This window comes from Rana temporaria, chromosome 2 (genome assembly GCF_905171775.1).
Source record: "Rana temporaria chromosome 2, aRanTem1.1, whole genome shotgun sequence".
Lineage (NCBI taxonomy): Eukaryota > Metazoa > Chordata > Amphibia > Anura > Ranidae > Rana > Rana temporaria.
In genome coordinates, this window is record NC_053490.1 from 371,055,725 (window position 1) to 371,083,556 (window position 27,832).

General features: G+C 43.8%; 1 protein-coding gene across 5 annotated transcripts in view; it reads right to left on the reverse strand.

Annotated features, from left to right (window-relative positions):
* Positions 1–27,832, reverse strand: part of SPDEF (SAM pointed domain containing ETS transcription factor) — a 51,035-nt gene that overhangs the window by 16,498 nt on the left and 6,705 nt on the right. The gene's annotated exons all lie outside the window — the stretch shown is intronic.

Here is a 27,832-nt window from a genome sequence, read left to right on the forward strand (position 1 = left end):
ATGGTAAAGTTTGAAACAGGAAATCATTAATTATAATATAATAAATAACTATAAATAATTATAACAAAAAATAATAACAATTATTCAATAATGTAATCAAATCAAAAACACAGAAATTTGCTCAGTTGCAGAACTGTCGCTGTCATTACTTTCAGTGTTTGATGACGAATTTCCCCACAAATCACTATCGCTCAATTCTGCAAGTGATTCTAAATTATTATCGCTGTTTTCTAGCTGCTCTAAAACCACTTTTGACATAAATTCATTCGATCCATGTAGAGTTAGGCAGATTGTACCCAAGTCATTGGTGGCACACCAAGAAGATGAGGAGCCAGGAATGCCAGCAGGGGACATGAGAAGAGGAAGATCAGGGCTCCTTTGTTATAAGATGTTTGTTATTTAAAATTTTTTTTTTTACAATCATTTGAAACACTCATGCACTCTGTATACCAGGTTGTAATTACATACTCCTGACCCCTGCACTCTGTATGTTACAAATTCCTGGCCTTTGCACTCTTTACATTAGATACTCCTGACCCCTACTATGTATGCTATATTGTACATTACATAGAAAAATAAAATTAAGCTGCGCTGCACAAGTAATATTTATCGTATCGCTTGTTCCTTCCGGATGGCGATGAGGTACACACAATAGTGGCGTCAGCACGCCGCTCCTCCCTACGCCGTTTCGTCCTATCGTGGACTTCTTCCAGGGGGAAGAAGTCCACGATAACGAGCGATAATGAGGAACGAGCGATACGAGAAAGCCGGCCGGCTAGAGACATAAAACGCTTACTGTTATTCTACCAAATGTGAGTGAAATTGACATTTTTTTATTAAACTAGCTTTGTTTGCAATACTGCTCTATGTCGATTCTTTTTTCCTTTTGGATATTATCTGCATGGCGACTTGTTGGAGAGCGGTAATGTGAACATAAGGGGAAAGCTAGATTGCAAACTAAGAAGTGAGGACCCTTTGCTTGTTGGATCGATTGACTGCCATCTGGGCTGTAGAGCCACAAGCGCATTTGATTCCTTACTATAGGGATCCATCCCATCCGGTAAGCAGGATATAGATAGGAGGTGGTGGCTTTTCATCTATCCTGCTACTTGGACACTTCTTCCTGAGATACTTTCAGCACCTTTCTTTCTGGCATTCATGTCCGCACAGAATTTGGAGTTTTGTTGAATTTTCCTTGGGACTTTGTACAATACGGATTGCACTTTATTTGTGTGCACTAAGTCACTTTATTCCTTAATATTTGTACTTATATATGGTTATATCTCTATTTTGTGACCTAATAGGATATAGACTGAATCCAAGCCATATTACTTGTGCAGCGCAGCTTAATTTTATTTTTCTATTGCACTTGATGTTTATCTAACATTTTTTTGCTGCAGCAGCAATCATTTATTTTCATATATTTGTTTTATTTATATTGTGGTACTATTTAGATCAATTTAATTTCCACGTAAATTTTTTAGACCAGCGCAGTATCACTTTAAGGCCCCATACTCACGAGCAAACATGTCTGCTGAAACTGGCCCGCAGGCCAGTTTCAGCAGACATGTTTGGTCGTGTGTGGGCGCGAGCGGGCCGAATTCCAGCAAACATTTGCCCGCCGGGCCTTTTTCCAGCGGGCAAATATTCCTGGACTTGTTTTAAAACAGTCCGCTGGAATTCAGCCCGCTCGGACATGTACGGTCGTCAGTACAGACCTACCGTACATGTCCAGGCGCCCGCCGTCCCTCGCATGCGTCGAATGACTTCGACGCATGCGTGGAAGCATTTTAAAGGCGGGCCGCCCACGTCGCCGCGTCATTGTCGCGGCGACACCGCGTCATCGACGCGGCGACACCGCGGACACGCCCCGCGTATTGTTTACGCGCGGACTTCTGTACGATGGTGTGTACAACCATCGTACAGAAGCCCTCTGGCAGACATGTATGGTGGAAACGGTCCGACGGACCGCTTTCACCATACATGTTTGTCCGTGTGTACCCGGCCTTACACAAATTTGTACATTACATACTCCTGACCCCTACTATGTATGCTATATTGTACATTACATACTCCTGACCCCTACTATGTATGCTATATTGTACATTACATACTCCTGACCCCTACTATGTATGCTATATTGTACATTACATACTCCTGACCCCTACTATGTATGCTATATTGTACATTACATACTCCTGACCCCTACTATGTATGCTATATTGTACATTACATACCCCTGACCCCTACTATGTATGCTATATTGTACATTACATACACCTGACCCTATTACTGTATGTTATATTGTACATTACATACTCCTGACCCCTACTATGTATGCTATATTGTACATTACATACACCTGACAAAGGTGTTTATTGTTTCAACATCTGCTGTTTTCTACATGTTTTCTGATCTTCAAGGGGACCCATCAATGCCAGACCAATGTAACTATGCAATAAAATTCATCCCTAAACTTAAATAATATGCATGTATTTATTAAATGAAAACAATGGCTAACCTATGTGCACACACCGATCTGAGTTAAAGCGCATAGGTGCGATGGCAACCACACACTATTTATGACGTTGTGGGACGTTCACGTTAGCCTCTCTACCCCACGCTGAGGAAGTTCCGCCCATAGGAACGTAACGCGTACGAGGGGGAGAAGCTTTGTGACGTCACCCGCGCTCGCCGACCCAACGCTGACGTGTGAGCTGTGTAAAGATTCGGAAGCCCTGGAGCTCCGTGTTATGCTGTCACGCTTTACACTCGGCTCTGAGTGTTGTATTATGTGAGTTTATTTTGATATTTTTACCTATTAAATCCAGTTTAAGACAGAGAGCACTAGTCTGTCCCCTTTTTGTCTTATATATTTCTCCGTGGTCTTTGGGAGTGCTGAGCCGTCTGCTGCCTGCTGTAAACCTTTTAAGCTTGGAAGCGTCCTTATACTTACCTTGGAGGTTTTTCAAAAGTTTTGTGACCTAGCCATGGTCGAATGGCTTAGGTGAGGGGTCATCTTTAGCTATTGGTGGAGGAACCTTCCTGTTGATCACAGATTTTGAGATTTATCACAATTAGTCACTACATTATTTGGAGCACCTTTTGGACTTTTTTCACTGATGCACTTTATGGATTTCTTGTGTTATTATTAGAGTTATATTTTTGTATATTTGATCACCATTTTTGTTATTGTTTAAATTTATATGTCTTTGCGCTGCACTTTATTGTTACTGATCACTATTGGGATTTCTATTTGAATTTATCCTCCAGTGCTGGCTTGCAATTTTTAGTTTTTTTTGTGTAATTTTTCCAGCGCGGAATTTCTTCTCTATTTTTGAAAGCGCATAGGTGCCAATGAGTTTCTGGTTCCCCTAAAATAAACCTGTGCTTTGTTCATGCGGGCAAGGTAACAGGTTCACTTTAAACCCTTTACCACCACTTTAACCTACAGGTAAGCCTAGATTAAGGCTTAACTGTAGGCGCTTGAAATATCTCCCAGACCTGCATGTTCTAGGAGATATTTGCAAATCGCCGTACAACGGTTTGTTCTGCGCATGCACCACGCTGTGCCCTTTCTAACTCGGGTCATGCTGTGAGTGAAGGCTCCCGCGCGCACGCGCGGGAGTGACATCACACGACTTCGGCCACTCACAGAGCCGAAGTTCGTGGCCCCCGAAGGCCTCACTACTCGCGAGGAAGACAGGGACATCGCGGGCTTCTCCTGCAGGTAAGTGTCACATAATGGGCTACTATGCGATGCATAGTAGCCCAATATGCTTTACCTTTGCAGGGAAACAAAGAGCAATTTAATTTCTTCTTCCCAGCAGTATTACTCTCTTTGCCCCCACCACTCCTTTTAGCTGCTAGTAGCTGGCATAGCTTTTTGTGTAAACTATGTGTCACTCAATAGGCATGTGACAGCACTGGTGATTAACTTTTGGAAGTATTGGGTATTTACCGAACAGAGCGGCATGGAAGTAAAGAAACAAAGTATTGTATGTGTTGCTGAGGAGGGGCAAAAACTAAAACAATTTCTGTTTTGCCCTCCATGGAAGCAGATTGATCAAAACCACATACTGTAAATGAGTACATAAAGCCTTGATATACCCCAAAATCTAGCACAACCGTATGACCCTGAAAACTGCTTTTGCACTATAGATGGTCTGATATTTGGCAGGTTAGTTTTAAACTATTTTGTTCAAGAAGATGAATATAAACAGCTTTATAGTTGAATGGTCTTTTTAATTTTTTCTTAAAGGGGTTGTAAAGGTAAAAAAATGTTTACCCTAAATAGCTTCCTTTACCTTAGTGCAGTCCTCCTTCACTTACCTCATCCTTCCATTTTGCTTTTAAATGTCCTTATTTCTTCTGAGAAATCCTCACTTCCTGTTCCTCTGTCTGTAACTCCACACAGTAATGCAAGGCTTTCTCCCTGGTGTGGAGAAAGCCTCTTGAATCTGATTGGCAGCATTTTACAGGGCACAGTGGGGACAATTGATGTGGGGACAATTGATGTGGGGACAATTGATGTGGGCACAGTGGGGACAATTGATGTGGGCACAGTGGGGGACAATTGATGTGGGCACAGTGGGGGACAATTGATGTGGGCACAGTGGGGGACAATTGATGTGGGCACAGTGGGGGACAATTGATGTGGGCACAGTGGGGACAATTGATGTGGGCACAGTGGGGACAATTGATGCAGGGACAATTGATGTGGGCACAGTGGGGACAATTGATATGGGCACAGTGGGGACAATTGATGCGGGCACAGTGCAGACAATTGATGTGGGCACAGTGGTAACAATTGATGGCATGGCACAGTGGCTGCGTTTGATGGCACAGTGGCTGCATTTGGCATGGCACAGTGGTGACAATTGATGGGCACAGTGGTGACAATTGATGGGCACAGTGGTGACAATTGATGGCACAGTGGCTGCGTTTGATGGCACAGTGGCTGCGTTTGGCATGGCACAGTGGCGAAAATTGATGGCACAGTGGCAAAAATTAATGGCATGGCACAGTGGCGACAATTGATTGCATGGCACAGTGGCGACAATTGATGGCATGGCACAGTGGCTGCATTTGATGGGCACAGTGGCTGCCTTTGATGGGCACAGTGAGGCTGCAATTGTCTTCTTTTTTTTTGCGCCCCCCCAAAAATGTTGTAGCACCAGCCGCCACTGGTCAGGACTCCCACTAACACACAGCTCCTTTCTTTATCTGCAAAGTAGAGAGCGTCCTGACCCTCCTGCTCGTCCCCTCCCCCCTCAAGAGGCTTTCTCCACACCAGGGAGAAAGCCTTCCATTACTGTGTGGAGTTACAGACAGAAGAACAGGAAGTGAGGATTTCTCAGAAGAAATAAGGACATTTAAAAGCAAAATGGAAGGATGAGGTAAGTGAAGGAGGACTGCACTAAGGTAAAGGAAGCTATTTAGGGATTTTGTTTTACCTCTACAACCCATTTAAGGCAGTTTTCCTCTACTTTGTGAGGCCTCTGACAACTTTTTTCCTTTTCTGAACTAGACCTAGCTTTCCAATTGCAAATATTTCACACATGAAATTTCACCCAAAAATGCTATATGAGCGCTATGTTGCTGTTGATATGTTAAATGAAATGCTGGCCTCTTTAATCTGCCAGTTTCATGATAAATCTACCAGGTTTTCTCAGTTCTGTCAAACTCAGTTGTGCATTCTGAGTCATAAGAGGTTTGGATGTAAGATTTTTTTATTATTATTATTATTTTATTACTAACTGCTTTGATTGTATGATCTGAAAATGTCATAACTAAAAATCATAAAACCGTTTAAAACAAATTTTATTAATTGTGTTAACACCTAGGTCTCATAGGCTTTCCCTGGTTTTAATCACTAACTTTTCTGCAATTATTGTTTAGAAATTAAGAATTGTTAACAATGTGCCAGTAAGTTGGTAATATTATTATCATTCGCGATAACAGTAAATAATGATATTTTGTGATATTATACAGAAATTGGATACAAAATGTAAGCATCTATTAGGTTCATGTAAATGGGCATTGTTGCCAATTGTTAACTTTGGGGGATATTTACAAAAGGCAAATCCACTTTGCACTACAAGTGCGAACTACAAGTGCAAAGTGCGCTTGAAATTGCACTGAAAATGCACTTGGAAGTGCAATCGCTGTAAATCTGAGGGGTAGATCTGAAATGAGGGGAAGCTCTGCTGATTTTATTATCAAATCATGTGCAAGCTAAAATGCTGTTTTTTATTTTCCTTGCATGTCGCCCTCGGATCTACAGCCACTGCACTTCCAAATGCACTTTCAGTGCAATTCCAAGTGCACCTTGGACTTGTAGTACAAAGTGGGTTTGCCTTTCGTAAATAACCCCCTTTGTGTTTAACCACTTAACCCCCAGACCATTTTGTTGCTAAATGACCGGGCCCCTTTTTGCGATTCGGCTCTGCATAGATTTAACTGACAATTGCGCGGTCGTACGATGTGGCGTCCTTTTTTTCCCCACAAATAGAGCTTTCTTTTGGTGGTATTTTATCACCTCTGCGGTTTTTATTTTTTTGCGCTATAAACAAAAATAGAGCGACAATTTTGAAAAAATTCAATATTTTTTACTTTTTGCTATAATAAATATCCCCCCAAAATATTCAAAAAAACATTTTTCCTCAGTTTAGGCCGATACGTATTCTTCTACATATTTTTGGTAAAAAAAAAATCACAATAAGCGTTTATCGATTGGTTTGCACAAAAGTTATAGGCCCAGATTCACGTAGATCGGCGCATCTTTGAGCGGGCGTAATGTATCCTATTTACGTTACGCCTCCGCAACTTAGACGGGCAAGTGCAGTATTCTCAAAGCACTTGCTCCGTAAGTTGCGGCGGCGTAGCGTAAATAGGCCGGCGTAAGCCCGCCTAATTTAAATGTGGAACAGGGGGGCGTGTTTTATGTAAATGTTATGTGACCTGACGTGATTGACGTTTTTAACGAACGGCGCATGCGCCGTCCGTGGACATATCCCAGTGTGCATTGCTCCAAATACGCCGCAAGGACGTAATGGTTTTGACGTGAACGTAAATTACATCCAGCCCCATTTACGGACGACTTACGCAAACAGCGTAAAATTTTCAAAATTCGACGCGGGAACGACGGCTATACTTAACATTGGTACGCCGCATGTACGCCTCCATATAGCAGGGGTAACTTTACGCCGGGAAAAGCCTAACGTAAACGGCGTATCTGTACTGCGTCGGAGGGGCGTACGTTCGTGAATTCGTGTATCTAGCTGATTTACATATTTCTAGGCGTAAATCAGCGTACACGCCCCTAGCGGCCATCGTAAATATGCAGTTAAGATCCGACAGCGTAAGAGATCCGCCCAGACTCAGAGATACGACGGCGTATCTGGAGATACGCCGTCGTATCTCCTTTGAGAATCTGGGCCATAGCGTTTACAAAATAGGGGATAGTATTATGACATTTTTATTAATATTTTTGTTTTTACTAGTAATGGCGGCGATCAGCAATTTTTATTGTGACTGTGACATTATGGCGGCCACATTTGACACATTTTTGGGACCATTGTCATTTTTAATAGCGATCAGTGCTATAAAAATACTCTGATTACTGTGAAAATGACACTGAGGCCCCGTACACACGGTCGGACCAAACCGATGAAAATAAACCGAAGTTCCGTTTCATCGGACCAAACCGACCGTGTGTATAGGCCATCGGTCTGTTTTCCTTCGGTCCAAAATTTTAAAACATGCTTCAAAACCGAACCGATGGACCGCTGCCCGATCGGACCAAACCGATGGTTAGTACAGAAAAGCATCGGTTCAAAACCTGTGCATGCTCAGAATCAAGTCGACGCATGCTTGGAAGCATTGAATTTCGTTTTATTCAGCACGTCGTGTGTTTTACGTCACCGCGTTCTGACCTGATCGGATTTTGAACTGATGGTGTGTACGCACATCAGACCATCAGGCCACTTCAGCGGTGAACCGATGAAAACGGTCCGTCGGACCATTCTCATCGGTTTTGTCCGACCGTGTGTACGGGGCCTGACAGTGAAGGGGTTAACCACTAGGTGGCGCTGTAGGGGTTAAGTGTGCCCTAGTGAGTGTTTCTTACTGTAGAGGGATGGGCTGTGTGTGACATGACACTTATCCCCGCTCCGATTACAGGGAGCAGAGATCAGTGTCATTGTCTCTAGGCAGAGCGGGGAGATGCTTGTTTACATTAGCATCTCACCGCTCTATATCTCCGTAGAGCGGTCGGGTTCATGGAGCTTGTGCGCGTATGAATGTATTTTATTGAGATTTTATGTGATAGACCAACATAATGTGGCACATAATTGTGAAGTGGAAGGATTATGATAAATGGTTTTCCAAATTTTTTACAAATAGATTTCTGAAAGGTGTGGTATTCAGCCCCCCTGAGTTAATTCTTTGTAGAACCACCTTTAACTGCGATTACAGCTGCAAGTCTTTTGGCGTATGTCTCTACCGGCTTTGCACATTTAGAGAGTGACATTTTAGCCTATTCTTCTTTGCAAAATAGCTAAAGATAGCTGGTAATTCATGTCAATGGGGCCACGCCGCAACCATGAGCTAAATGTTTGACTCCCAGTTGCGGCATATTAGCTCTATTATAATCCAGAATGCGTGTTACTGGGCAGATCACCGGTAAAATTTAAGGGGGAAAAGCCTTAAAAAACTTTTGTGTGATGGACTTGTGTATTGACCATCAGAAAATCTGACAACAGATCGTTGTCCACGGAAAATTTACTAGCATGTCATCCAACATTTGTTGGCCGAAAGTTGGATGACAATTTGGAGCATACTAACGGTCAGATTTTAGTCCAACAGTTTGCCAACAAACAATCCGCTTCGTGTGTACGAGGCTTAAGTCTCAGGAAAACTGGAGTGAGATTTGGTGATATCCCTATTGTACCCATGGGCATCCGCTGAATTTTTTTCAGAGGGGGGCGCTTTGCCAGCGGGGATACACAGTTGCATTTTACCCTTTCTTCGACCGCTAGCGGGGGTTAAAAGCGCCCCCCCATGTTAAAATGGAAAAACACCCCACTGTGCCCCCTGCATCTTTCAATATCTCTTTGTCACTACTGTGTACCCCCTCTCCACAACTGCACCTCTGGACCCCTTTACATTACACAGCACCTCACAGCTCTGGACCCCTTTACATTACACAGCACCTCACAGCTCTGGACCCCTTTACATTATACAGCACCTCACAGCTCTGGACCCTTTCACATTACACAGCAGCCTGCATCACTGGACCCCTTTACATTACACAGCACCCTGCACCTCTGGGCCCCTTTACATTACACAGAACCCTGCATCACTGTCCCCCTTTACATTACACAGCACCCTGCATCACTGGACCCTTTTACATTACACAGCACCCTGCACCACTGGACCCCTTTACATTACACAGAACCCTGCATCTCTGGACCCATTTACATTACACAACACCCTGCATCTCTGGACCCATTTACATTACACAGCACCCTGCATCACTGGACCCCTTTACATTACACAGCACCCTGCATCACTGGACCCTTTTACATTACACAGCACCCTGCACCACTGGACCCCTTTACATTACACAGAACCCTGCATCTCTGGACCCCTTTACATTACACAACACCCTGCATCACTGGACCCCTTTACATTACACAGCACCCCTTTCCTTTGACTGAAACACTACACTATATTGACAGTATATTTATTTCAGGTCTAAAAGAGGAATCTTTTGGAATGAGGGACAAATGGATTTGATTCCAGAAGAGGGACAGGCACTCTAAATAAGGGACAACTAGAGGGGAGGGAAGCACTGCAGTCACTGCTTAAATCGGCCCCAGGGCCAGTTCGGCCCTGCTCCTGGCTCTCCCTGGCAATTCCAGGGGGGGGGGGGGCAAACAACACCCCTTGCCCTATGGAGCGGATGCCCATGATTGTGCCTCTTGCTGTTGTTCTTCATAGAGGCTCTGAAATAAAGAAGCAAGACACTTCCTCGATCAAGATGTCTGCCCATACACAGAGACACAATCGGTATTGGGGAAAATATGAGCTGCAGGGAGACCTCAGGCAATAATGGTGACTAGTTACTTGCCCATTGCCTGCTTTTTTCTCTGGCACAACTTCCAGAGATCAGTTCCTTTTCAGGTAAATGGGAATCTGCTGACCTGTGTTTGGTACGTGTTTGAAAGACACGTCATATGCAAGAAAGCAACGCCCATCTCCATAAGCCTTTACAGTGCAATCAGATAGGTCACAAAGGGAAGTAAAAGTAATTTTAATCCTGTATATAAATGTAAAAAAAGAATAAATAATATATCCAAACACACACAGCTGCTTAATTACGTACATATTAACATTAGCCTATTACTTTCTCACCCCGCCTAGAAAAACTCGCTTTCCCACTTAACTGCTTTGAATATTTTGTGTCTGGAGGCAACAAAACTGTTTCTACCCCTGAGAAATAACTGAAATGTACTCATTTACTAGCAAAGTACATTTACTGGTGAGTGCAGTTGATATATTCAAAGTGTGTATAAACATACGACTTTGTAAAAAGTGTGTGATTTTAGATTGATTTTAATATTTTTATTTTACACTAGCAGAGTCCCCACTCCATCATTGGAAAGGCTGGAGATACACTATAATAAACAATACTAAAGTAAGGATTTAGTGAGTAGTATATGTATTTCGGAGTGTATAGCAGTAGGTAGCATGTACAGGAGAGGAGTGCAGGGGATATGACAGCAGGTAGCATGTGCACAAGAGAAGTGTAGGGGGTATGACAGCAGGTAGCATGTGCAAGAGAGGAGTGCAGGGGATATGACAGCAGGTAGTATGTGCAAGAGAGGAGTGCAGGGGGCATGACAGCAGGTAGCCTGTACAGGAGAGGAGTATAGGGGGTATGACAACAGGTAGCATGTACAGGAGAGTAGTGCAGGGGGTATGACAGCCAGTAGCATGTGCAAGAGAGGAGTGCAGGGGGTATGACAGCAGGTAGTATGTGCAGGCAGGATAGGAGTGCAGGGGGTATGACAGCAGGTAGTATGTGCAGGAGAGGAGTGCAGGGGGCATGACAGCATGTAGCATGTACAGGGAAGGAGTGCAGAGGTTATGACAGCAGGTAGCATGTACAGGAGAGGAGTGCAGGGGGTATGACAGCAGGTAGTATGTGCAGGGAAGGAGTGCAGGGGGCATGACAGCAGGTAGCATGTGCAGGAGAGGAGTGCAGGGGGGTATGACAACAGGTAGCATGTGCAGGAGAGGAGAGCTGGGGGTATGACAGAAGGTAGCATGTGCAGGAGAGGAGTGCATGGGGTATGAGAGCAAGTAACATGTACAGGAGAGAAGTGCAGGGGTATGATAGCAGGTAGCATGTGCAGGAGAGGAGTGTAGGGGGTATGAAAGAAAGTAGCATGTGAAGGAGAGAAGTGTAGGGGGTATGACAGCAGGTAGCATGTACAGGGAAGGAGTACAGAGGGTATGACAGCAGGTAGCATGTACAGTAGAGGAGTGCAGGGGGTATGACAGCAGGAAGTATGTGCAGGGAAGGAGTGCAGGGTGCATGACAGCAGGTAGCATGTATAGGAGAGGAGTGCAGGGGTATGACAGCAGGTAGCATGTGCAGGAGAGGAGTGCAGGGGGTATGATATAAGGTAGCATGTGCAGGAGAGGAGTGCAGGGGGTATGACAGCAGGTAGCATGTGCAGGAGAGGAGTGCAGGGGGTATGATAGCAGGTAGCATGTGCAGGAGAGGAGAGCAGGGGGCATGACAGCAGGTAGCATGTGTAGGAGAGGAGTACAGGGGGTATGACAGCAGGTAGCATGTACAGGAGAGGAGAGCAGGGGGTATGACAGCAGGTAGCATGTAGAGGAGAGAGCGCCAGGAAGCATGACAAATGGCAGTATGTGCAGGAGAGGAGACAGCAGGGGGCATGTGTAAGGGAACAGTGCAGGCAGTATGACAGCAGGCAGTAAGGTCAAGAGTGGAGTGTGAAGGGTGTAGCAGCAGGCAGTATAAACAGACGAGGAGTGCAGAGGGTACAGTATGGAAAGGGAAATATGTGCAGGAGAGAAGTGTGGTAAATGGGGTGATTATGTGCAGGAGGAGTGTGGAGGATATTAATGTATGTGCAGGAGAGAAGTGTGGTAAATGGGGGGATTATGTGCAGGAGGAGTGTGGAGGATATTAATGTATGTGCAGGAGGAGTGTGGAGGATATTAATGTATGTGCAGGAGGAGTGTGGAGGATATTAATGTATGTGCAGGAGGAGTGTGGAGGATATTAATGTATGTGCAGGAGGAGCGTGGAAGATATTAATGTATGTGCAGGACAGAAGTGTGGTAAATGGGGGGATTATGTGCAGGAGGAGTGTGGAGGATATTAATGTATGTGCAGGAGATAAGTAAGCAGGAGTGGGCTGTACCACAAGAGGACCTGCACATTGTCGGGAAGTGGAAAGAATGATACATATTCCTCTGCTCTTGCAGTAGATTAAAGTGCAGAGTAAGTGGAAGATAAGTAAATGCCGCTACAGAAAAGTGAACTTGTTATTTTGGCAAGCATGGACAACATTCGGGTTCACTTTTAAGAAGCTTTTAGCAAGCTTAATGAAAATTGAATCCTTCTGTAGCTAGCTATAACATGCTAAAAGCTCAATGAAGAGACATTGCTGCTCTAATCTAGGAGGGTTGAATATGGGTGTTAATGGTTCTTACTGTAACTTTAAAGTGGTTGTAAACCCTTTTTTGTGACTTCCACCTATAGGTAAGCCTAGAATAAGGCTTAGGTAGGTAGGTAGTGGAAATATCTCCTAAACGTGCGCCGTTTAGGAGATATTTCACTTGTAGTCCGCCGATAATGTAACCGGCGCATTCGCTGGGAAGACACAAAACTCTGTGACGTTTCTTACCTAGCCTGTGCCGTTAATGGCGGCTCAGCAGGAGTAACGTCACGCGGCTCTGGCGAATTACAGAGCTGGAGTCCGCGGCCCGGAAGGAGGAGGGGCCAGAAGATGGGGGACAGGGGACATCGCTGGATTCTTTTACAGGTAAGTGTCACATAATGGGCTAGCATGCAATGCATACTAGCCCATTATGCTTTTAATTTTCAGGGAGCAAAAGAGAAAGTAAAACCTGGATGCTCCTGGATGCTGAGAAATACTTGTTTTTATATGCTGTATGGGCTAAGCCCCAAATAGACACTGTCACTTTGCCCTTTTCTGTGTAAAGTCACTTTGCCGACACAAGAATATTCACTTCTGCAGTGATCAATCATGCTCCTTCCTCTGTAGCCGCTGCCACAAAATACCCAGTGTAGGGAAGCATGTGACCCATCTTTCATGTGACTCAGGCCTAGCAGCTAATTGATAGGCCTAAGCACTGCATAATGGGAGGAGGTCACATGTTGTTTCATACCTAGACGCACTAAGTTGCTAGCAGTGACAGAGGAGATGCAGTGGAGAGTCACCTGTTTGATACACTATATTGTCAAAAGTATTGGGACATGCAAGGTCCATAAACACCTGGATAAGCAAGTTTGGGGTGGAGGAACTTGACTGGCCTGCACCGAGTTCTGACCTCAATCCGATAGAACTCCTTTATGATGAATTAGAGCGGAGACTGCAAGCCAGGCCTTCTCGTGCAACATCAGTGCCTGACCTCACAAATGTGCTTCTGGAAGAATGGTCAAACATTCCCATAGACACACTCCTAAACCTTGTGGACAGCCTTCCCAGAGGAGTTGAAACTGTTATAGCTGCAAAGGGTGGGCCAACTGAGTTGAACCCTACAGACTAAGACACCATTAAAGTGGAGGTTCACCCAAAAACTTAATTTTTTATATTAGATTGAGGCTCATTTTGTGAAGGGGAATCGGGTTTTTTTTTTAAATAGAAGCAGTACTTACCGTTTTAGAGATAGATCTTCTCCGCCGCTTCCGGGTATGGGCTGCGGGACTGGGCGTTCCTATTTGATTGACAGGCTTCCGACGGTCGCATACATCGCGTCACGATTTTCCGAAAGTAGCCGAACATCGGTGCGCCCAGGCGCCGTATAGAGCCGCACCGATGGTCGGGTTCTTTCGGCTACTCGTGACGCGATGTATGCAACCGTCGGAAGCCTGTCAATCAAATAGGAACACCCAGTCCCGCAGTCCCCCAGCCCCCCCCCCGTTTTACTTACCTGAGCCTGTTCACCTGCTGTGTGCATCCCCCGGCGTCCTCTTCTCCACTGCTTCTCAGCGTTGATTGGCTAGATTGATAGCAACGCAGCCATTGGCTCCCGCTGCTGTCAATTAAATCCAATGACATGGCCGCCGAGGGGCGGGACCGAGTCATACACTCTGTGTCTATGGACCCAGCGTGTATGACAGGGAGCGCGCCCGCAAGCTAACCCCCTAGGGATAGAGCTTCCAAGAAGGGGTTAGCTATTGCGGGGAGGAGCCAAGACAGCCTCCGAGGGACCCCAGAACAAAACGAACTGCACAGTGGCGGTAAGTATAACATGTTTGTTATTTTAAAAAAAATATTTAAACCTTTACAACCACTTTAATATTTAATCCTTTCCAGCCAAAAAGTGGAGCTATTAGCTGTTTTTTACATAATTACCAGGTTATGCTTTACCACTTTACTGAAGAAAAAAAAACATTTATAGAGTTCAATAGCTCAAGCTTAAATTACACACATAAGTGAATAAGTCAGTTGAGTTACTTTTGCCCCCCTCTAGAGTTACTGTCTGGGCAGTATTTGTACTGGCCTGGCTGGAAAAATAGGATATGTTGCCAATAGGAAAGAGATTATAAGGCCACTATTTTTCCATAGAGAAGGCCACCTTCTCCATCCCTTCCCATCTCTTTTCAATCTGTACAGAATTTCAGCTAAAAAGAGCTAGTCTGCACATGAACAGCGTTTGCTGTGCACGCTTAGAAAACAGAATGCTCTATCTCAGTGGTGTTCTCAGCCCGTTTCGTGCGCTTTTCCCGCAATGCAGGTGATCACACCGCCCTTTTGATCTGCATGCAGGTGCCAATGTATTGTTCATGACACTCCAAGTGCAGATTGCAAACACAGTATGATTGTGGGCATCAAGGTGCATGGTACCGCAGTACCATGTGGTTGGGTGCAGTGCATTTCTAAAAGTAGTGCAAACACTTTTCCTATGGTCCAGTGTGTTATGCAGCCTATTCAAATGAATGAGCTGTTAAAATACACAGCATTGGAACACGTGGGCATCGCATGGTCCTGGTGTGAATCACTCCTTCTGAATTGTTTATTTCTAAAATATTTAGACTTGATCAACATACTTTTTCGTTTGTATAAATAAAATGTCTTATGGGTATGTTAATCCCCCAAATTATTTCATTTTATTTTCGTATTAAAAAAATGCAACCCTCAACAAAGCTTTTTAATCGCATAAAGACTTATCCTACTCAGGTTGGCATCCCACTTTATAGGGGAGGAGCTCTGTTAGGATTGGCTCAGCCCCTATTCCTTTATATTGTGAAGGAAGGAGCCAACCAGGGTCTTGGATACCAACAGCTATGATGATGACACTCATTTCCCAGGAGTCTCTGGGCATTAATGTGCCTAAAAATCGCCCAGCATGCACCTCTCCCTGAAAACCAGGAAGAAAAAGGAACTGGGATTCACATGCCCACACATATGATGGATACGGTCACAACATGAGCTGGAGGATATAAGGCAAGTGTTTGCAATGATTTCTGGAACGATTGTTGAGCTATTAATATGTTTTAGGGACTATTTCATGTGATTCATTTTAGCTTGCAAGAATTTCTAACTGTGCAGGCCTGGTCGGCTCGGGAGAAGATGGTGGTTAGGAGACAGAATTCACCCTCCTGGCAGTGAGCGAGAACCCCCTCACATTATATGCGACAGGTGACCAGGGCTCCCATGTGACATAGGCCTCAGATGACCAGGACAAAATTGCAGGGCCCTACATGAGTGGTAATCCGGGGTATAAGGGGTTAACAGGACTATGGAACAGGAAGATGAGTCAGTGAGGACTTTGGCCAGCATCCGTGCACGTGGACAACATGTGAGCTTGGGTGCTGGAAACAATGGGTAGGTGAAGCTCTCTCTGTGGGTGGGGGCTTAGCTGCACGTGCTGGTCACGCATACTGGAAATTGACAGCCTGCTCACAAGTTTATGCCATTTAGGTCCAATGTGGCTGCCTTTGGGTGCCCGTGCCATCGCCTTCAGAATTAACAACTTTGTAAGGTTATAAGTCCATCTAACCCAGCGGTTTAGTGCTTTTTGCATTTTGCAGATTTGCACTACAGAACGTGTTCCATAGGAGACCATGGTAACTGGACTGGAGTGCAAATCTGCAAAATTCAAAAAGCGCAAAAAATGCATAGGTGTGAATCAGGCCTTATGCCTTGTACACACGATCGGAATTTCCGATGAAAAAAGTCAGATGGAATATTCTGACCGTGTCTATGCCACATCGAACTTTTTCCGTCGGAAATTCCGACGGACTTAGAAAGAGAACAGGTTCTCTTTTTTTCCAACGGAAATTCCGTTCATGTGTATGGAACTCCACATGGAGCACTATGCAAGCTGAGCTGTATATTACATACTCATTATCAGCCATCCCCCTTTACACCACGCCTAGTATTCAGCACAATTTAGTCATGTCTACTTTTCAGCACAGCGTACTGCACACCCTGTCAAATTCTGTCCCTCTTTTTTTATTCTAAAATTAAGAGTTAAACTTTTCTGACCAACCCTAACATCAGAAAAGTTAAACGGAGTGTGCAGTATATACAGTGAAGAGGCTCATGTTCTTTTTAACCATTCCTCTTAGGTCATGAACAGAGGCGCTCCAGATGACGTCGGATGACGAAACCGGTTGAGCAAACACACGGCTGTCACTACACACTTCCGCAAAACGATTGTTTATATCGCTTGTTTAACCACTTCCATACAGGGCACTTATACACCTTCCCGCCCAGACCAATTGTTAGCTTTCAGCGCTGTTGCACTTTGAATGACAATTGCGCGGTCATGCTACACTGTACCCAAACTAAATTTGTATCATTTTGTACCCACAAATAGAGCTTTCTTTTGGTGGTATTTGATCACCTCTGGGAAATTAATTTTTGCAAAAAAAAAAAAAAAAAAATGACCAAAAATTTAGAAAAAAAATGTTTTTTTTGTTTCTGTTATAAAACATTGTAAATAAGTAAGTTTTCTCCTTCACTGATGGGCACTGATGGTACTGCACTGACGGGCACTGATAAGGCAGCACTGATGGGCACCGATGAGGTGGCACTGATGTGGTGGCATTGATGGGCACTAATATGCGGCACTGATGGGCAGCACGGATGGGCACTGATAGGCGACACGGATAGGCGGCATGGATGGGCTTGGATAGGCGGCACGGATGGGTACGGATAGGTGGCACAGATGGGCACAGATAGGCAGCACGGATGGGCACGGATAGGCGGCACGGATGGGCACGGATAGGCGGCACGGATGGGCACGGATAGGCGGCATGGATGGGCACTGATAGGCGGCATGGATGGGCACTGATAGGTGGCATGGATGGGCATAGATGGGCACTATCGTATGTGTTGTACCAATGGATGCCAATCAGTGCCAAACAATGCCTGCCAATCAGTGATGCCCATTGTGGGCACTGATTGGCATCCATTGCTGCACTGATTGGCATCCATTTTTTGTGTCTTTCTCATCCCTGGTGGTCAAGGGTGGCATACCTTTTTTTTGCATCCCTGGTGGTCTAGTGGGCATCCCTGGTGGTCCAGTGGGCATCCCTGGTGGTCCAGTGGGCATCCCCGGGGGGGCTGTGCTGATAATCGATCAGCACAAACCCCCCCTGTCACAGGAGCAGCCGATCGGCTCTCCTCTACTCGCGTCTGACTGACGCGAGTGAGGAAAAGCCGATTACCGGCTTTTCCTGTTTACATCGTGATCAGCCGTGATTGGACACGGCTGATCACGTGGTAAAGAGTCTCCGTGAGAGACTCTTTACCTTGTTCAGTGTTGCGGGGTGTCAGACTGACACCCTGCAACAACGATCGCCGCGATGACGTCCACTCAGGATTCTACAACCACTTTGCCGACGTCAATTTGTCATTGGCGGGCAGCAAGTGGTTAAACTGCCTAAAATGTGAGTACCTAGTTTTATCAATAAAGAAAAACGTTTGTTAAATGGTATCACACTATTGGGATTCCTCTCTTTTGTATATGAGCTAACATTGAAAACCTCAGCAGCAATGCAGGGGGACGAGAAATTGCCAGAGTGCCGCACAGGGCATACACTGTGAAAGTGTTTCACCCCAAGAAGGGGTGGAGGATCTGGTGAGTGCGGGCCACCCAAGAGCACAGCAGGAGGGGTCACTGTGTGGAACGCAGGGAAGCGCCTTGAGGCGATTTAGTTTGCATTTGTTGCGCTATATAAGTTACTCACTCACTCTAACACGTCAACAGCGTTGGATTTGACACAAAGCACTTTTTACTATGCAAACTCCAGCACTTCTCTAAAGAGAACACAGTTGCACATGGACTGTTTTTATTTATAGCACAATTCACGTGCACTTTTTGTATTTAATTTTATTTAATTTTTCATTACTTTTTATTTATATTCATTAATTTTTCCATATTTATGGTTATTTTAGAGTATGTATTTGGTAAGCACACTCACACTATAAGAATTTATTAGGCTGGCGCCAACTCTACTAGCTTTTTCAATTCCATGAACACTGTTCAACTAAATGCATACCATTTTCTGCTGACACCAACGTAGCAAAGAAATTACATCAATGTAGTGGAGAAAATGACCACCATTGTTAAGGGGGAACTATTGACCACCAACCTAAGGCTGGCCATACATGGATAATTTTTTTTTCAATCAGCCAGCAAGCTGTTGAAAAAATAAAAAATAAACTGAGCAAATCACCCCATCCACACAAGCAAGGTGGATGAAGGAATCCTGCCCACTGTGTTATTGCATTCTGGCAGTGGACTTCTCCATTGTCAGAATAAACTGATCAGCGCTGCATCTGATTAACTGCAGTGCTGATCAAAGGAAAACTTTCCAACAAGCCAGTTCAAGAGAAGTTGATAATTAGAATGGGAACGACCATAGGTGGATTGAAATTCGGTCGGGTCTGCTGATTCGGCCGAACATCGATCCATTTATGGCCAGCTTAAGAATGCACTTCTTTACTGGCTACCAAAGTAAGAGGGCACTTCATCATTGATCAGCAACGTAATGGCCACTTTATTTTTACAGATCTTCAATATAAGGGGTTCTACACTTACCATTCTGCACAGTACACACCCATAAAACACTCCCTGTTCTGCTGTATTTTACATATTCCTGACCAAAGTCTACATTGTACAACAGTTGCTGGTTGCCAAGTGGTCCCCAACTACTTTAGTGAAGTGGGCTAAGATGTTTACTCTATATCTACATTCTGTGTTTCAAAAACAATATTTAATGGAAGAGTTTTATTTTTTTATGACCCTTTGTGCTGAGGGTTATGTGTGTCTTGGAGATTCTCACCGGGGGAAAGTATTTAAAGCATGTTTTGTAGTCAGAACAACTGTGACATGCTATATATGCACAAAATAAATATTTTGCTGTATTTAATCATGCATATTTAGGCCCAACTTCAGCATGATGTACAGTTTCCCCCCCGGAAAGTATTTTCAGCGCTTCACTATTTCCACATTTTGTTATGTTACAGCCATATTCCAAAATGTATTATTTTCCTAAAAATTCTGCAAATTCTGCAAACAATACCCCATCTGGTCGCTCTACCATACAGGCCTATTTGGTGGAGTGCTGAAGAGATGGTTGTTCTTCTGGAAGGTTCTCCTCTCTCCAAAGATAAACTCTGGAGTTCTGTCAGAGTGACCATCGAGTTCTTGGTCAGAGCCCTGGTGGTTCCAAGCTTCTTCCATTTATGGAGGCTACTGTGCTAATTGGGACCCTTCCCCAGATCTGTGCCTTGATACAATACTGTCTCGGAAGTCTACAGACAATTTCTTGCACTTCATGGCTTGGTTTGTGCTCTGACATGCACTGTTAACTGAGGGACCTTATATAGACAGGTGTGTGCCTTTCCAAATCGTGTAAAATCAACTGAGATTACCACAGGTGGACTCCAATCAAGTTGTAGAAACTTCTCAAGAATGATCAGTGGAAAAAGGATGCACCTGAGCTAAATATTGAGTGTCATGGCAAAGGCTGTGAATACTTAGGTACATGTTATTTTTCCGTATTTTATTTTTAATAAATTTGCAAAGATTTCAAACAAACTTCTTTCACTTTGTCATTATGGGGTATTGTTTGTAGAATTTTGAGGAAAATAATGAATTTATTCCATTTTGGAATAAGGCTGTAACATAACAAAATGTGGAAAAAGTGAAGCGCTGTGTTTCATTCCTACAAAACTCTTGAAAGAATGCACCGACATCTTGGCACCCACCATAACACACATCATAAACCAATCGTTCAGGGAAGGCATGGTTCCGATCACCCTCAAGCAAGGCATAATTAAACCCCTCTTAAAGAAACCCAACCTCGACCCCAAGGACCCTAACCATCGCAGACCGGTAACAAGCCTGAACACCATCTCCAAGATCATGGAGAAAGCAGTAGTACAACAGCTTCAGCCCCATCTGGACGACCACAAACTCCTAGATCCACTACAATCAGGTTTTTGCCCAGGCCACGGGACAGAAACCGCTCTTCTCAAGATATGGGATGATGCCCTCGAAGCAGCAGATGACGGAGAAACCTGTCTCCTAGTGCTGCTGGACCTAAGTGCAGCCTTCGACACGGTAGACCACAACACATTACTCACGTGACTCAAAGAAGTAGCCGGAGTCTCAGACTCAGCCCTACCGTGGTTTGCATCTTTCCTAGAAAATCGCACTTAGACCGTGAAACTTGGAGGCTTTACGGACCATTACATGCGGAGTCCCTCAAGGATCACCCCTTTCACCTGCACTCTTCAACATCTACATCCGCCCGCTCCTCAAAATCATCAGCAAACAGGACCTGCGCTAACACTCCTATGCTGACGACACGCAGCTTTACTTTCGAATCACCAACAAAAAAGACCAATATCATGAACTAGGAAAATGCCTCACACTGAATGATAATTGGATGACTGAAAGCTCCCTCAAACTCAACGGATCCAAAACAGAACTCCTCATCCTTCACGCAAATCGGAAATCTAATTCTAGGACCACTTGGACACCACCCACCATCCTCGGACAAACCATCGCGCCAGGCAACAAAGTCAAAAGACTCTGAGTCATCTTTGACTCAGACATGACTATGAATGCACAAATAGGGTCAGTAGTCAGCGGATCTCATCATCTTCTCCGCATGCTACGTAGACTCATCCCCTTCATCCCAGAAGAGGACACAGCAGTAGTGGTTGGAACAATCATCAACTCACGACTCGACTACGCAAACTCCCTCTACTTAGGACTACAAAAATATCAGATTTTACGTCTACAAGTCGCCCAGAACACGGCAGCCAGACTGGTAACAGGTAAAAAACCGTGGGAATAAATCTCTCCGGTCTTGAAGGTCCCTCCACTGGCTGCCCATACAGGACCGGGTGACTTTCAAGACGCTCTTCCTCACCCACAAATGTACACAGGGTAACGCTCCTCAATACGTACGTGAGAAAATAAAACCCTACGTCACCAAGCGCGTGCTCCGGTCAACTAACCAAAACCTTCTCCAAATCCCTAAATCCCGCTACAAAGGGAAAACGTAGATTTGCAGTCCAAGGACCCCGGCTTTGGAATGCTCTACCCACGACCATCCGCTTGGAAGAAAACCATTGGGCTTTTAGGAAAAAACTAAAGACCCACCTCTTCTGAAGGATAAGGACAACGCTGGATGCAAGCGCCTTGAGGCGATTAAGTTCGCATTTGTTGCGCTATACAAGTTACTCACTCTGTATACTTTACGGATGCACTGTAGCCATTCATATCCTTTAAATGCTAAACTGTTTTCTCTTATGTTCACCCAAGGGCAGGGCCGGCGCTACCACTAGGCGAAGTAAGCAGCCGCTTGGAGCGCACTACCACCTAGGGCGCAAGCGCCAGCTGCGAGTGGGACAGATCAGCAGGGGGATCGGAGCACACTGAGAGCTCCAGAGAGAGAGATGAGCTGGGCGTATCACAGCCAGCTCTGACATCTATCCCCTCCCCTTGCTGCCCACACAGCCAGTTAGAGGAGAGGAGCTGCTTTTACTCCTCCCCTCCTCTCCTTGTGTCTGCCCCGCCCACTCTCCCCGGCATACAGGGGATGTGGGCGTGAATTTTTAAGCACAGCAAACAGAAGGGAAAGATGGAGGAGTGTGATATCCATCCAGTGAGTGAGTACACTGTACACTGATGTAGGGGTGGCCTTCATTCCCTTCTCTCTCTCTCTCTCTCTCTCTCTCTCTCTTCACCTTTCTTTCTTTCTCTCTACCTATTATCTATCTATCTGTCAGATTATCTATCTATCTATCTATCTATCTATCTATCTATCTATCTATCTATCTATCTATCTATCTATCTATCTATCTATCTGATTATCTGTCTATCTGATTATCTATCTATCTGATTATCTATCTATCTATCTATCTGATTATCTATCTATCTATCTATCTGATTATCTATCTATCTATCTGATTATCTATCTATCTGATTATCTATCTATCTATCTATCTATCTATCTATCTATCTGATTATCTATCTATCTATCTATCTATCTATCTATCTATCTATCTGATTATCTATCTATCTGATTATCTATCTATCTATCTATCTATCTATCTATCTATCTATCTATCTATCTATCTATCTATCTATCTATCTATCTATCTGATTATCTATCTATCTGATTATCTATCTATCTGATTATCTATCTATCTATCTATCTATCTATCTATCTATCTATCTATCTATCTATCTATCTGATTATCTATCTATCTATCTATCTATCTATCTATCTATCTATCTATCTATCTATCTATCTATCTATCTGTCAGATTATCTATCTATCTATCTATCTATCTATCTATCTATCTGATTATCTATCTATCTATCTATCTATCTATCTATCTATCTATCTATCTATCTATCTATCTATCTGTCAGATTATCTATCTATCTATCTATCTATCTATCTATCTATCTATCTATCTATCTATCTATCTGATTATCTATCTATCTATCTGATTATCTATCTATCTATCTGATTATCTATCTATCTATCTATCTATCTATCTATCTATCTATCTATCTATCTGTCAGATTATCTATCTATCTATCTATCTATCTATCTATCTATCTATCTATCTTTCTTTCTTTCTTTCTTTCTTTCTCCTCCCTTTCTTTCTTTCTCTTTCTTTCTTTCTCCTCCCTCCCTTTCTTTCTTTCTTTCTTTCTTTCTTTCTCCTCCCTTTTTCTCCTCCCTTTCTTTCTTTCTTTCTTTCTTTTCTTTCTTTCTCCTCCCTTTCTTTCTTTCTTTTCTTTCTTTCTCCTCCCTTTCTTTCTTATTTTCTTTCTTTCTTTTCTCTTTCTTTCTCATCCCTTTCTTTCTTTCTTTCTCCTCCCTTTCTTTCTTTCTTTCTTTCTCCTCCCTTCTTTCTTATTTTCTTTCTTTCTTTCTTTCTCCTCCCTTTCTTTCTTTCTTTCTTTCTTTCTTTCTTTCTTTCTTTCTTTTCTCTTTCTTTATTTCCTCTTTCTTTCTTTCTTTTCTCTTTCTTTCTTTCTTTCTTTCTTTCTTTCTTTCTTTCTTTCTTTCTTTCTTTCTTTCTTTCTTTCTTTCTTTCTTTCTATCTATCTATCTATCTTTCTTTCTTTCTCTTTCTCCTTTTTCTTTCTTTCTTTCTTTCTCCTCCCTTTCTTTCTCTTTCTTTCTTTCTTTTCTTTCTTTCTTTTCTTTCTTTCTTTCTCCTCCCTTTCTTTTTTCTTCCTTTTTTTTTTTTTTTTTTTTTTTTTTTTTTCTTTCTTTCTCCTCCCTTTCTTTCTTTCTTTCTTTCTCCTCCCTTTCCTTTTTTCTTTCTTTCTTTTCTCTTTCTTTCTTTCTTTCTTTTCTCTTTCTTTCTTTTCTCTTTCTTTCTTTCTCCTCCCTTTCTTTCTTTCTTTCTCCTCTCTTTCTTTCTTTCTTTCTTTCTCCTTTCTTTCTTTCTTTCTTTCTTTCTTTCTCCTCCCTTTCTTTCTTTCTTTCTTTCTTTCTTTCTTTCTTTCTTTCTTTCTTTCTTTCTTTCTTTCTTTCTCCTCCCTTTCTTTCTTTCTCCTCCCTTTCTTTCTATCTATCTTTCTTTCTTTCTCTTTCTCTTTCTCCTTTTTCTTTCTTTCTTTCTTTCTTTCTTTCTTTCTCTTTCTTTCTTTCTCCTCACTTTCTTTCTTTCTCCTCCCTTTCTTTCTTTCTCTTTCTTTCTCCTCCCTTTCTTTCTTTTCTTTCTTTCTCCTCCCTTTCTTTCTTATTTTCTTTCTTTCTTTCTCCTCCCTTTCTTTCTTTCTTTTCTTTCTTTCTCCTCCCTTTCTTTCTTATTTTCTTTCTTTCTTTCTTTCTCCTCCCTTTCTTTCTTTCTTTCTCCTCCCTTTCTTTCTTTTCTTTCTTTCTCCTCCCTTTCTTTTCTTTCTTTCTCCTCTCTTTCTTTCTTTCTTTCTTTCTTTCTTTCTTTCTTTCTTTCTTTCTTTCTTTCTTTCTTTCTCCTCCCTTTCTTTCTTTCTTTCTTTCTTTCTTTCTTTCTTTCTTTCTTTCTTTCTTTCTTTCTTTCTTTCTTTCTTTCTTTCTTTCTTCTCCCTTTCTCTCTTTCTCTCTTTCTCCTTTCTTTCTTTCTTTCTTTCTTTCTTTCTCCTCCCTTTCTTTCTTTCTCCTCCCTTCCTTTCTTTCTTTCTCCTCCCTTTCTTTCTTTCTCCTCCCTTTCTTTCTTTCTCCTCCCTTTCTTTCTCCTCCCTTTCTTTCTTTCTTTTTTTTTCAAAATTATCTATCTATCGGTGAAGAGGGGGGGGGGGGGGCGCCACAGGCTTTGCTCGCACAGGGCGCCTGAACAACTAAGGCCAGCCCTGGGCGCAACCACAGCCCCTGTTCTGTGTGAGCTCGGCTCTCCTCTCCTAATCGCTCGTTGTGCGCCGCCACCACTAATCCCTCATGTGTCCCGCTGAGCGCCCTGCTGCACTGTTACATCTTCTAGACCGGTCACACAGCGCTGCTCCGGGACTCCTTTGCTCTAGCCTGTCCCTCTGGTGCAGCGCTGTGTGTCTGTGTGTGCAGCGGAGGGGCGGGGCTCAATGGAGATGGGAGCCCGGAGCATTGAGAGGAGCAGCTGACCTCCGTGGAGCGGGAGGATGGCGCTGGCCTGGTCTCGGCGGGGACACTGTGGAGCGGGAGGATGGCGCTAGCCTGGCCCCTGAGCAGAGACTGGATGATGGTCGATGACGATGAAGCTAAAAAAAACAGCCGAGGTAGGAGGAGGACGGATCCCTTCTGAACTACATTACACTGTCTGTGGAGTGCCGAGTGGGGGTTCTGTCTGTGTGGTGTGTGTGAGAGTCAGGTGGGCCAGTCACAGTGTATGTGTCAGGTAAGGGGGGGTCAGTGTCAGGTAAGGGGGGTCAGTGTATGTGTCAGGTAAGGGGGGTCAGTGTGTCAGGTGAGGGGGGGTCAGTGTGTCAGGTGAGGGGGGGTCAGTGTGTCAGGTGAGGGGGGTCAGTGTATGTGTCAGGTAAGGGGGGTGTCAGATAGGTCACATGTGTTGCAAGGGCAGAGTAAAGTGATGTCAGGGGCACAGCGGGGAGGGGGGGGGCGCAAAATTAGGATTCGCCTAGGGTGTCAAAGATCCTTGCACCGGCCCTCCCCAAGGGGGCTACAATATGTATTATTATTACATTGTTTCTGCTTACTATGTGACATATTTTTTTTTCCTTTCAAGGCCCCTTTCACACGATCGGCCCACAAAGATCTGCCTGTCTTTTTTTCAGGTGGATCCAAGCAGGCCACCCATTGACTTGTATGGGCAGGCGGATATCAGCGGAGATGTGTTCGCTGACACCTGCCTGCCATCCTATTCTACAAGATCCGCTGAAAACAGCCGGCTGACGATAATTTTGCCATCCGTCCAGCGGATCGGATCAGATGAAAACGAACAAAAGCCCCCATTGAGAACAGCGGGGCTCTGACAGGTCCGTCCCTGCACAGTGAGTAGAGACAGACTTACAATCCGCCTGCTCAGCAGGGATCAACAGAGCAATCCTCCACTGAGCTAGTGGAGTCCGCTGAGCGGATCCGCCCCGTGTGAAAGGTGTCTTAGTGTTGTACTTTAGATAATATAATTCATTTTTTATAACTTGGGGGATTCCCCAACTTATATAAAATAAAATAAAAAAGCAGTAAAAAAAAAAAAAATTACTAGAGCTCTAGCGCTGCCCCTGGAACTGACATTATTAGTTTGCATTTTTGTTATATCCCAAAACAACATATCCGTATTGAAAGCAATAAATTGATTATAGCACCAACAATTTGCGCAGCACTTTACATACTTCATTCTCATCAGACCCTGCCCTCAAGGAGCTTAAAATTAACATTATAAATATCTTGGGATTCCAAGTTAAATGCTGAAACAGCACATCTCTGAACTGGTAAATGGAAAACATGAGGTTGGCAATGTGTAAGTAGGGAAAAGACAATGGGTTTCAAAGTAAAGAATAAGCTCAGTGATTCCATGTGAGATACTGTATATCTAATGCTTTGCATTGGCTTGCTTTATCTGAACAACTGAGCTGTTAATTGGTGTAATTTTGGCAAACAGCGGTGCAGCCTAGAATACTAATAGCATTTAGGAACTTGTTTTCTTATCCTTTGATTATCGGCATAATCATGATAAATATTTTGTAATAATTTAGTGCTTATGCAACAGCGTACTGTTTTACAGTAACATTTTAAATGCATTTTCTATTTATAGCACATTCTTTTGTATTTCTTCTAAGCATGCTTTAATCTTTGGGGTTATAGAGATGATCTTCTTTAGCTTTTTGTATTTTAGTTAGTGGGGATTGTTGAGAAAAAAAGCTGTATAATATATGGCTATTTTCTGACCGTAACCTGCAACAACCGTGCAGATCAGTATAGTCATACCTCTTAATATGATTCCTGGTTCTACATCAGTGACTCAGAAAGCACTAAAACCACTAGCCATAATAAAGACAGTCATGGAAATCAAATTTTTAGAAATAGAGACCAACAAGGCAATTCCCTTACTACCTCAGTGAGGCTGGGTTTACACCTATGACAGGAGATTGTGATCGGCTCTCTATGGAGCCGTTGTGGCTGTGGAGCGGCTTGCACAGGAACGCTGTGCGCCTTTGGCTCCATTTCAGGGCCGAATTCAGGCAAAAATTCAGCCCTGATTCGGCCCGAATTCAGGCAAAAATTCGGCCCTGATTTGTCCCTGAAACGGAGAACAGGGACGCACTGGACCCCTGCTTCGAGCCACATCCGTCAGAGGTGTGAACCCAGCCTAAAGCTTTTCTTAATTGTTCCCCTCCCCATCTGTTTCCCTAATCTTGGAGCAAAAGGTAACTTATCTTTAGTATATCCCACTGGTTAATCTAATGCCCCGTACACATGATCGGAATTTCCGTCGGGATAAACTCCGACGGATTTTTCCAACGGAATTCCGTTCAAGCTGTCTTGCATACACACTGTCACACCAAATTTCCGACCGTGAAGAACGCGGTGACGTACAACACTATGACGAGCCGAGGTAAATTAAGTTCAA